This window comes from Lactuca sativa, chromosome 8, assembly GCF_002870075.4.
Source record: "Lactuca sativa cultivar Salinas chromosome 8, Lsat_Salinas_v11, whole genome shotgun sequence".
Taxonomy (NCBI): domain Eukaryota; kingdom Viridiplantae; phylum Streptophyta; class Magnoliopsida; order Asterales; family Asteraceae; genus Lactuca; species Lactuca sativa.
The window spans coordinates 256,773,048-256,784,767 of NC_056630.2; the positions used below are offsets into that span (position 1 = coordinate 256,773,048).

At 36.9% G+C, this 11,720-nt stretch overlaps 1 long non-coding RNA gene across 2 annotated transcripts; it reads left to right on the top strand.

Moving 5' to 3' along the window:
• Positions 1-5,941: 5,941 nt before the first annotated feature.
• LOC111903571 (uncharacterized) lies at positions 5,942-7,470 on the top strand. 2 transcript variants are annotated; one of them, XR_002854218.3, is made up of 5 exons: positions 5,942-6,199; positions 6,327-6,508; positions 6,596-6,737; positions 6,818-6,920; positions 7,170-7,470. It is a non-coding gene; the product is annotated as an uncharacterized LOC111903571 (long non-coding RNA). The 2 variants fall into 2 exon arrangements; XR_002854217.3 differs by having other exon boundaries at positions 5,945-6,199; positions 6,818-7,470.
• Positions 7,471-11,720: the final 4,250 nt, after the last annotated feature.

An 11,720-nucleotide genomic window follows, 5' to 3' on the forward strand; every position in this document is an offset into this window, starting at 1 on the left:
TCCTTATTTAAATAATAAAATCTAATGGGTGAATATTTAAGGTGGAGTGTTGACTTTGCTTTATCTTATGACACAAGCAACCACTCCCATACCCACTCCATGTCACTATTCACCATCAGCCTTTACCTAGTCACTTCATTGTACTTTTCCCACATTTTTCCAACCTCACATTGGTCAAAGGCTAGAAAAGTCTCCTCTCTCCTCACACTTAAATCATTCTCTCACTTTTCCACCAAGAACCACACTCCAAACTCTCTCATGTTTCTCTCTCAAATTCGAGAACTTCAAGGCATACTCCAAGACATTTCTCCTTCATTTAGTAAGTATCATCATCTTTCTTATGATTATTACACATCCACCTACTCAAAATCATAAATTGCTTACACATACATCATCACATTCTTGTTAGATCTTCGAATCTTCAAGTGATACTTCAAGTGTTCTTGAGTTGAACACTTCTCTTCTTCAACACTCATCTACTTAAATCACTCAAGGTGAGTTCATACCCCTACATTTTCATGTTTTCTCAACTTTTCAGGGGGGGGGGGGGGGGGAATACAAGTTAAAACATCAAGAACATAACTAAACTTTTCTAACAGCCTTCATCAGAAAAGTTCAACTCCATTCACGGACCATTTTGGGAAACTTAAACATTTTTGTTTTCAAAACTGTACAAGGTGCAAGTAATTCAAGTTCTTAGCTTTAAAATGACTACTTAAACATCTCCATACAATGTTTCTACAATTTATGGTGATTTTTACAATACTGCCTATCATTTCAAACACCAATCCGGACCAGTGTGTGATTATGGACTTTTTCACCCAAGTTGGAGGTCATTAAAAATCATGATAAAAATTATGAGTAAACTAGACACATTTTGGGAACTCTCAGAATTTACGGATTTAGTTTTCGACTTCGTATGATTTTTCTATGACTTTTCTAAAACAATGCAGAAAGGTTAAATTTAGTTAACAACGTATAAATTTCATAACACTTTGTATTATGTTGAGCAAAGCGTATAACCATAAGTTCTAATTATTGAATGTGTTTCCTTGTTAGTTTATCATCATAAACTAAAACTTAGTCATTCATGATAAGATTATTCATTCATTTAGAACAGGTATATTAAGCTATAATAATAAGCATAGTTTAATGGATCCATAACACTAATGCATTTTCATAAAAGAGTTCTTATATATTACAAACGTTTTGGATAAACTATAATAGGTATAGTTTATGATACATCACATAACACACTCGTACAAAAAGGGTACATTCATACAGAAAGGTTTTACACTCACGCACACTACACGTAAACTTGTTAACCTAAATTGTGAGACAATCTCTTTCCGTACGTCCGAGTGCGGGATATAATTCCTGGTAGTTATAATCAGAGTCTCCTGGAGGGAGAACGTGATAGTTGTGTATAGATCTATATTGTGTTTGACACCCCACACCTTGCTGCTAGCTACAGTGGGACCTGCAGGTCTACAGGTGACAAATGTCATTTCAGTTTTGCGACGCCTGAGAAACGTCGTGGCAGGTTCATTCCGTCATAGTATGATTATAGTGACTCACATAGGGATATAACAATACATAAAGTTTACGGGATTTTTATAAAACCTAAATGGGTTTTATGTCGATTTAAAATCACTTTTTATGTCAATAAGTACAGATATTACTGTACACTTTCGGTTTTGGTAATTATGACTACAAATCATTTGAAACCACATTTATATCTTTAAGTATGGCCAATACTTGTTATTTCTCGGTCCTGGGATTTAGGACTACATATACATAAAGTATTAACAAACATAAGAATTTACCGGAATTTCATTTAATTCAAGCGCGTTTATGTTGATTTAAACACATATCATTTTCTATTAGTAAGAGAGGTTACTTATACATTTTGGTCTTCGGTTATAAGACTACATTACACAGATTTTAAAGAAAATATCGGATTTTCTGGATACATATTCTAACGCTTTTACAAGGAAAACGGTTTACTTCTCTAACGAAATCTCTTATGAACTCACCAACCTTTGTGTTGACACTTTTTCAAAACTACTTGTATTCTTAGGAATTCAGTGAAACAGGAAATCAACAACGTTTTGAGGATGGGACGATAATTCGTCAAACAGTTCATTTTGTATCATAATGTAATTGATGTGAATCATGTAAACATATACTTTGTTGTAACTTTTTCAATTATATTTGTGATGGTTGTATTTACTTTGTGCACTATTATACTCGTTGTTGTGATACTCTACATGAAGTCCTCCCCCCCGGACGTTTCCGCCATCCTTGGTTTGGGGGTGTGACACGATGTTTGGTACTCGAATCATAACATCACTCCTCAATCTAATCCGATGTATGGTACTCGGACCATAACATCACTTTTCAATCCGCTACGATGCATGGTATTCGAACCATAATATCATTCCTCAATTTGCTCCGATGTATGGTACTCGGACAATAACATCACCCCTCAATCCGCTACGATGCATTGTATTCAAATCATAACATCACTCCTCAATTTTCTCCGATGTATGGTACTCGGACCATAACATCACTCCTCAATCCGCTACGATGCATGGTGCTCGAACCATAACATCACACCTCTCTCTGCTACTTAGAACCTTTAGAATACTCCCTATATCAAGTATGGATCCTCTGCTTTCGGTAGTACGGGCCCATACTACCTGCCACATTTACCCATACTCTCCACACGGACCATCCTAGAGCTCCTAAGTAGCTGCCCAATCTTCTCGTTCACCAATTCTGTCACTCGTGCTTACTCCTCCGCGAAATATTCTTCTCTACCAGCATACTTATCTGACTAGGGTCACTCCCTAGGCTCTTCCCAGGTTCCCACACTTCTCCACCATCAGCTGCTGAAGAACTCCTAATGATGCCAGCCATCTACCTCCTGAATATCTTCATATTCACTTAGTAGCTGCCTCCCATCATCGAGAGTTCCACAAAGCACGAAGCAAGCAGCATTCGAGCATCGAAGTACCTCCTCTAGCACGTAAAAACTCTTTAGGTTATTGTCCACTTGCTCTCTTTATACTCGGAGGATATCACTGAACTCAAACAATTTCACCCCACGTGTGCATCTGGCTACCCTCTTGGCCTGCTCCTCAAATGCTCATATAGATACCTCCTCTAGATTTCTCCTCTATTCGAATCCCCTAAAAGGATTCCTGCTGGACACTCTTACTCATCACATACTCAAAGTGCATCACCAATAATAGCAACTCCTAGGCTAAGGCATCACAAATCAGGCCACTCTAGTTCTAAAATGTGAATTACCTAGCCTGTCTCTAGCATGCATAATATCTCATAAAATGTCTCATAAATATCTCATAACACAAAAGTAAGGTATTTTGGGAAATCACCGTTCGGGCTCTGGCTGATTGTACACACTTCTCCTTCTCATTTTCTCTTTAAACTCTTATTCACTTTAGAATAATCATTTCTTTGAAAATTTTCTCAATTTCTCAGTTTGAGTCTAGATTTACCCGAAGGTGCACCCGAATCCCTCAAACCAAGGCTCTGATACTAACTTGTAACACCGTAAATTTAAAAAAAAAAATCATTTAAAATAATCATTTAATAGTTAAAACACTTTTCGTAGAAATCTCATTTCCGTTTAATTTACAAAACATAACTCCCTATTCAATTGCATAATAAACCAGGATCCTCAAAACACAACTCTTCCTCTAGTGTGTACAATCGAGCCGGTGTCGTCCCGTGATTATGAGAAAACCTGAAACACATAACACATAACACGGTAAGCACGAATCTTAGTGAGTTCCCCAAAATACCACACATAACACATACTAGCCACTCGAGGTTATAACTCTGTGGGCCCAAGGGCCCTAACTCTGTGGACCTTCTGGTCCTAACTCTGCAAACCTTCCGGTTCTAACTCTGGTATACTTTGATATACACACAGAATAAATCACATAGAAATAATGCAGTGCAACACATCATATAAATAACATACACTAACTCTGTCACATAACTCTAATTACCACTCAAGGTAAAGTATAGTGAGAAGACTCACCTCGGATACTCGGTAAACCTCTTACTCTGAAATACTGCGCTAGCCTCCACCTAATCACAAAAATAATTTCTCTAAGAAGGGTTAAAGACCATCCTACCCCTCTAATGGCTCATAAGTCCAACTACTAACTAAACCTTAAAAGTCAACAAAAGTCAACAATCGACATTGACCGGACTCGCCGAGTGCACTAGAGTGACTCGGCGAGTACATGCCTGTCTTCTTCGCCCTGGTCCTGACTTGACTTGCTAAGTCAACCTTAATATTCCATGGGTCGTCACAGATCGTGAGTCGTAGGGCAACCTGACTCGACTCGTCGAGTCCCTTATGGGCTCGGCGAGTTCCTCCCATTAAAACTCTCAAAAGATCTCTTGAGGTCAGATCTGCTTCACCAACCAGAAGATCCAACCTTCTAACACTCGAAAGTCATGTAAAGGTTCAAAATTTACGTTCATGCAATGCTTAGAAGACCAAAAATGAAGAATTAACCATTTAAATGGGGTTTTACTATCGAGGCTCTCATGAAAGCTCATAAAGCTGGAAGCTTGGGACCTTTTGGACCTCTCATGGTCCAGATCTATCATCTATACTCAAAGGGATCTCACATGCTTCACAATATAACTCAAAATTGTACAAAGGAAACCCTAGATTCAAGGAATCTATCAAATACACAAAATGGGAAGGAACTTGTACCTCAAAACGTGTATCTCTGTGAGAACAACACATATCCAAGCTCCACAATCAGCCTAGGTGGTTCTACCTCCTTCCTTCTTGCTAAAACACACAAGAAATGGTGAGTTAGCCTTCCTCTTGCACCACAAACGATCTCTCTGCTCTCTAGGGTTTCTCAAGGGTGAAGTGGACGCAAATGGAGGCCATAAAGGCCTTTAAGTAGGTCTCAAACTCCGGAAATTAGGGTTTCTCTAAACAGCGCTTACTCGGCGAGTCCCCCTCCTCGGACTCATTAAGTCCACTCATTATATCCATGGGGGAAACCCGACTCGACTCGGAGAGTTGGACCCTCAACTTGCCCAGTCTCTCCTTTAATCATAAGATTAATCTACACCATAATACCTCTAAAAACCCGGATGTTACAAATCAGACATCGGACTGGGATACCCAGGGTTTATCTGCATGCCGCCTTAACCCAACTGCTATTTTCGAGCCTCTGTGCCTACGTCTTACAGTCGGCCCACACCAGCTATATTGGCTTACAACATATAGCAGAACCACCTCAACCTATCCCACCACTATATGACTATCGTATGTAAGTTGTCGTGAGAAAAACCTAAATAATTCATTCATAAGTATTGAATGAGTACAAAAACAAAAATGACTTATTTTGCAACAAAAAGAATATTAAGGACTAAATGTGTACAAAAATATTAAGGAAAAAATGTGTACAAAAATATTAAGGACTAAATGTGTACAAAATGAGAAATACATTATCCTATTAAGTCATTTACCAGTAGGGATGTCAATGGGGGCAAACGGGACGGGGATTGCATCCCCCGCCCCCGCCCCCAAAATTTTCCCGTTCCCCCGCCCCTGCCCCCGCTCCCGAATTCCCCTTCTGACCCCCGCCCCTGCCCCCGTTCCCCCGCCCCCGGTTGATTTTAGGCTACCTGATTTGGGCTAAAAGAAGTTATTGTTTGGGCTAAAAGAAACTATTTTTTGGATAACAAATAGATATTTATAACATAATTTTACATGTTACAAACAACTTAAAAACATGTTTTTTGTTGAATTTTGTACGTAAAAATTATTTTATTGTTTATTATATTTATATAATTGATATATGTCAATTTATATAATTTATTAACTGCCCCCACGGGGGTTCGGACGTGACTACCAACCTCCGCCTCCGCCCCCGAAATCAAAACGGGGTTAACCTTGCCCCAGTCCACTTCTTCTCGTCACTCTCCCCTCTCAAGTCTGAAACTAGTCATCGTCGTCTACTCGTCGCTCCCATTACCGATTAACCAGAAATACCACAACGTTGTCACTCTCAATCGTCATCCGCCGAACATCAAATGCCATTCGTTGTCACTCTCATCAATCTCTGGTCAGTCGGTACTCATATTTGTTCAGTAGGCTCAATCGAAGTTTCAAACCCGCTCAATCCAAAGAGTATGTTCTTCTTTCTACCTCTTTTTCTAGTTGCTTTTCATCTCCAGTTTAGACGATATATTATTGACGTGGTCCCCTTATATGCTGCTTATGTTGATGCATTTTCCTAATTGTCTACACAATGAAGAAAAAGGCTTCGCGAGGAAGAAGCCCCAAATGTTAAATGTGTGGTGGATGTTACATAACCAGAAGTCGAAGCCGAAGAAGAAGCCCTGATTATCGAAAAGAATGCATCAGAAGAGGAAGATATGAAGATGAAAAGAGTAGAAGTTGAATTCGATCTCCCATCAGAAGCCGATCTCCAATCAGGTATATACAGATCTTTCTATTTCTATGGTGCAGTTAACTAAAATTTTTATAGGCTGACCCTAGATAGTGTGTAATGGAATTATGTAGAAGCGTTTCCCTTACCCTAAATAGTGTGAGTCCTCGAAGGAGTAGGAGTGCATCTCTAAGAAGGACACTTTTAAGGAGCAGAAGTCCAGCAAGGCGTATTCAGAAAGATCGGTCACCTCTTCCAAAAAGTTCTGATGCTAATGTGAGTATATCTAAATATATAATATTTTTTATAAATAGTTTAAGTGATGTTGATTGATTGTTTTGAATATTGGTTTGCAGGAATGAGAGTTGGAGACGCTTGGATGAACATGAAATGAAAGCAGTGTTCTGCTATGTTGTTGACACGTCATGCCTGCTGAACAAAAGTCCTAAAAGTTTTAAGGTTCTATAATTAAAATAAATGCACATATGCTCCCCTAAAAATCGGTAATTTGATGCTAGTAAAATGCTGATATATACAGTACTGAGTTTGACACATTGTGCTATCTCATTTTACTCTTTCATTTTACCATTTAGTTGTTTACTGACATTGTTTTTTGTTTAAATTTTATGATTATCAGCTGGAAAGTCTTTAGTTATGATTGATTATATGACTTTGATTTATTTTGGCAATATTTTTTTATGATTGCAGCAAAGTTTGTTCCGGTTGGGTATGTGATCAAGAAGCTTCAGATCATGATGACTATTGTTGATAATTTTGTTTCTGTATCAACGCTTATTAAAGCTTCAAATCTTTTTCGTTATTCCAGAAGTTATATGATTGATTAGTTTGCTAATGTGACTGGTTTTGTGATTGCAAAGTTAGATGATGTTGTTGTTGCTGTTTTGTGATTTTATTTATTTATTTTTTTGCTCTTTTGAGACTTTATGTTTTGTTGTTTTGTAGTTTGTTGTGGACTTGTTAAATTCCATTTGTTGCTGTTTTCCTGTTTTGAGATCATGTTTTTTTTAATTGTTTTTCTTTATATCTTGAATTCCAATTACTTATAAAAGTTAATTTCAATGGCATGTATAAAATAAAAAATTTTAATATTCAAAAAACCAGGTACTCGGAACCGGTCTTGGCGGTTCTGGGAGCGGTTCAAAAATACTAGGAACTGGTGTAAGTGGTTCCGGCTCCAATACCAATAATTTCAGAACCGCCAATTCCGGCAGCGGTTCTAGTTCCGACTAAATTGGCGGGTACCCAATTAAGCTCATCCCTAATTAGAGCCCATGTGAAGTTTTATAATTTATAAAAAATTTATACATATCAGATTCACATGAAAGTCTTAGCTAAAATTTTGAAAAAAAAATTACTTTTCTACATCCATTTTAATCTATATTTAAAGAGTATAATTTTTTTATGAATTTTGATATATTTATGAACATAAACATCCAAATCAATAACAAATCTATATGAACAAGTGGTTAAAATGTTAAATAGATGTTGTTAGAACAAATTAGAAAAGTTATAAATTGGTCGATCATTAAAAATGTAAATTTAACATAAGAAAATGTAGCACTCTAAATTTTCAATTAAATTTTTCGTTTTTAAATCCACACAAAAACACAGTTAAACATTTCTCAACCCAATTTGTAAATTATTCCAGACACAAAACAATAAATTGTTTGACAATATCCCAGAATCCTCAAAAACACAATCAACTAGCTGGTGTGTACAATCATACCGGCACTTTCCTGCGATCCTGAGAGGTACCTGAAACATATTTCACACAATATTGTAAGCACAAAATTTCTGAGAATACCTGAAACACATTTCACACAATAATGTAAGCACAAATCTTAGTGAATTCCCCAAAATACTACACACAAATAATTAGTCTCTCATGGCTATATCTCGATAAGGACCCTCCGGTCATGTGTCTCAGTGAAGACCCTCCGGTCTCACAGCTCGGGTCGAACCCTCCAGTCTTGTATCTCAGTGAAGACCCTCCGGTCTCACAACTCGATTTGGACCCTGTGGTCCTAACTCAGTAAGGAATAGAATAATATACAACATAAATCACAAAGACAGAATGCATAATATCACATAACTCAGTATAAGCACATAAGACCCTCCAGTTAATAACTCAGATAAGACCATCCGATCACACAGTATTACCACTCAGGTAAGTATAGTGAGAAGACTCACCTTGTAAGTAAAGCAAGTAGGTCTCGTACTCAACGGTAGGTCTAGAATTTGCCTACATGTATCATAATCATCTCTAATTAACAATTTATAATAACAACTCCAAAGATGCTAAGCTAACTCCTTTACTAACTCTAGGAAAGGGTGAAAGACCATTTTACCCCTCTATGGTCTCCTAAGTCCATAACTTGACGAAATCCTAAAAGTTAACGGAAGTCAACACTCAAGTCAATAGTCCATAACTATAATTGGTATGTACCTGACCCGAGAGTAGTATAGTCCATTTTGGGTTGTATATCACCAGGACAATTTGAGGATGGATATTTGAGTAAGAGATTATTTATGATTTATTAATATATTATAAGTTCTAATATACTAATATGAAATCATATTATTTAATTAGTATTGATCAAGAATTAATTTGGAATTAATTTAGTGATCAAAAGAGACTAATTAAATTAACGGGGACTGGTTATGTAAATCAATGATGAATATATGGTTTGGGCTATTGATCCATGATGGGCTAAGTTTATGTAAGTTTCCATGAAGAGTTAGCACACATGAAATTAGGATCATAACCCAAAGTGTATGGATTAGGGTTTACCCATGACTACTAGATTCTTACATATATATACATAACCCCATGGCTAAAATCGGTTACAACATGTGTTCTTGGAGTTCATAACCGATTGGTGTGCCTAGTAATCTCTCTCAAGTCATCCAATTTTTCAAGGGTTTGTTGTGAACCTTTTGAGGCATCACATTTGTCACACCCCCAAACCAGACGGCGGGAACATCCGGGGGCTTGTGTGTGACTTCATCTTGTAATATCATCACAATGTATATAATTGAAACAAGACAACACTATCATCATACATATCAAAATACAACCAACATTGTTTACATCAAGTATAGTATCATAAGCTACATGCCAAAATATTCAATGTATGATGATAACAAAATTCAACAAATTCCACATGTTCTTGTAGACCCTTCTCCTTAACGATTCCCTGAGAATACAAGTTATTTTAAAAACGTCAACATATATAATATTGGTGTGTTCATAAGCATGTTCGAATGACAAGTTTTGTATTATTAGTAAAAAACCAGAAAATCTGATATTTTCTGAAAAGTAGTTTGAACGTGATGTGTCAAAATCAAGTATTAATGCATGTGTGTTTTGTGTTTTTTGGAAGGTATATAAAGATGTAATCCGATTAAAAATCCAGAATTTTCTGTTGTAAGTAAAAGGTATTGTTTAACTGTATATTACTCCAGAAAATCCTATATATTTTTGTTTATAAAAGTGTTGTGGTCTCAACCCTAAGACCGAATATCAGTGTATGTATGTTTTCGTATCAACAAGATTTTATAGGTGTTCCATAAAATTATGTTGGAGAGGATCTCTAGGTGAGCCGTTTTAACCATATTTGATTATGACAAATTCGCCTATCATGGCGTTTTCAAGCGCCGGCTTGATTAAGGTAAGGTTTGTCACCATAGACCGGCCTAGTCTAACTATAGCGAACAGCTCAGGTGTAGGGTGTCACCCCGTATATATCTATACACAAACTCTCACTCTGTAACGCTCGTAGATCCGAGCTAGTCAATTTAGAGATAATAGGGGTCGAAAACGACTTTTCGACAAAAGATTATTTAGAATAAATAATCTTAACCAAGTTGTAGAATATGTGTCAAGGGTTTCGTATATATAAAGAGCGCCGAAATCCGAGTTATAATGAAGAAGTTATGACCCGTCGAAGTTTCGCGACGGAACCGGCACGACACCGGGGAGACGTAAATAGTGAGTTTATGATAGAGAGACTTTTAGCCTTAGTGATCTAAATGAAAGTCATAGAAAATGTAACCTGAGAGCGTCCATAAAAAGAACGCCCAAATCTAACTTCGTATGAGGAAGTTATGATTTTTCTGAGATTTGGCTTCACAGTGCATGACCCGAAACTCGAATTTTAGTTCGAGCAGTTTTTGGCTTACGCCCGAGTTTTTGGCTTGCACTAGGAAGTCTTTTCTGGCCGTGAAAATGGAGATGTCACACACCCTCCCTCCAGGAGACTCTGGTTATAATTACATGCTACGATCATACACTCTAGAGGTGTTAACCGACATGTCTCACTAGATCCTTAACTGTGTTTATGCGAATATCATATTATGTTATGTATAATGTTTTTCCGAGTACGTTTTATGTATGAAATGTCCAACGAGTATGTATGTGAACATACGAGGCCCAAAGGACATGTAGAAGGACAACTAAGGCCCACTAAACATGTAAGTTGTTTTCAGGCCCAATAAGCATGTAAATGGACCACTAAGACCCAATAAACATGTAAGTTATTTCCAGGTCCAATAAGCATGTAAATGGACCACTAAGGCCCAATAAACATGTAATGTATAATCCAGGCCCAATAAGCATGTAAATGGACTACTAAGGCCCAATAAACATGTAATGTATAATCCAGGCCCAATAAGCATGTAAATGGACCATTAAGGCCCAATAAACATGTAATGTACATACTAGGCACAATAAACATGTAAATGGACCACTAAGGCCCAATAAACATGTAATGTATAATCCAAACCCAATAAGCATGTAAATGGACCAATAAACATGTAATGTATAATCCAGACCCAATAAGCATGTAAATGGACCAATAAACATGTAATGTACGTATTAGGCCCAATAAACATGTAACCGATGTATTTACTTCATTTCTTATTACATTGTTTGCTTTAGCTCGATTGTTTTCCGAAATTACATAAAAAGCCCACCTTTTGTAATGATGACATTTTTGGCCCATTAGGCCGAAAATTTACAATTTAGGCCTATTTTTGGTAAAATTGACATTTTATGTTCCTTAAGACCAAAAGTTTTCATTTATGGGTTTATTCCAAATAAAATGACATTTTTAGCTCACTTTTGTTAAAAATTACATTTTTGGCCCAATGTCATGAAAATTGACATTTGCGGCCCAATTTGATAAAAGTTTACTTTTTCGGCCCAATTTAATAAAATTGGCATTCTCAGTCCTTTTT